This window comes from Penaeus monodon, chromosome 31 (assembly GCF_015228065.2).
Source record: "Penaeus monodon isolate SGIC_2016 chromosome 31, NSTDA_Pmon_1, whole genome shotgun sequence".
In the NCBI taxonomy this organism is placed as follows: Eukaryota; Metazoa; Arthropoda; class Malacostraca; order Decapoda; family Penaeidae; genus Penaeus; species Penaeus monodon.
In genome coordinates, this window is record NC_051416.1 from 12,929,891 (window position 1) to 12,930,931 (window position 1,041).

The following is a 1,041-nucleotide window of genomic DNA, read 5'->3' on the forward strand; positions in this document are numbered from 1 at the left end:
ATACTAATCTCCCGTCTATCCTTCCCACTCTTTTATCCACTCTGTTTACCTTTCCCTTTCTTTACTTTTCCCTCTTCATAAGTTTTATTACTATTTCCCTTTTCTGTTTCTCTTCTATCGTCTTTCTTGTCCTTTCTCCGATTCTTTCCTTTTTTTCTTTTATTATTAGTCCTTCTTTTAATCTTCGTTTAATCCCTCTTTCTTCTGCTTTATTATCCTTCTGTCATTCTCCTTCCCTTTTTTCTCCTTTACCTTTCGTTCCTTCTCTCGCTTTTACCATTCTCTCCTTTTCCTCATTTTACATTTCTCTTCTTTTCCTTTTATTTTTTACCTTTCTCTCCTCCTTGTTTTACCTATTTCACCTTCTCCTCCCCCCTCTCTTACCTTTGTTTCTTGCCCATCTTTACTCTTGTCTCCTTTCCTCCCCCCTCCCTGCTTTCTACTTTTCCCCCTTCTCCCTACCTTTATTTTCCCCTCCTCACCCCCCCTCTACATATTCCCCTTCTACCTTTCTCCCTCTCCCCCCTTTCTACCTTTCTCTCCTCTCTCCCTTCTACCTTTCTCTCCTTCTCCCCTCCCCCTTCTACATATCTCCCCCCCCTTCAACCTTTCTCCCTCCCCCCCTTTTTCTACCTTTCTCTCCTCCCCTTTTCTACCTTTCTCCCCCCCCCCTTTCTACCTTTCTCCCCCCCTTTTCTACCCTTCTCCCCCCCCCCCTTTTCCACCTTCTCTCCCCCATTTTCTACCCTTCTCTCCCCCCCTTTTCTACCATTCTCTCTCACCAAACAGAAGCACACCCACGGAGTCCCCTGCTGCGTGTGTTTGCTTGCCCGAGGACCCGGAGCTGTGTACTCTAGGAACCGCGGTCGCTCCTCCCCTATTTCTCCCCAGCAGGAACCCCGTCTCCTTTTGGAATGGCGTCTGGCTTCCTCTGTTCTCTCCATTGCCTCCCTTTCTCTTATTTGAATTTACTCTCCGTCTCGCTCTCTCGCAAACACACGGACGGTACGAGTAAGAGCGGGTGTGAAGAGGAATACTGGA

At 47.4% G+C, this 1,041-nt stretch overlaps 1 protein-coding gene across 1 annotated transcript in view; it reads left to right on the forward strand.

Moving 5' to 3' along the window:
- Positions 1 to 1,041, forward strand: part of LOC119593038 — a gene marked incomplete in the record, with an annotated part of 43,788 nt that overhangs the window by 25,602 nt on the left and 17,145 nt on the right.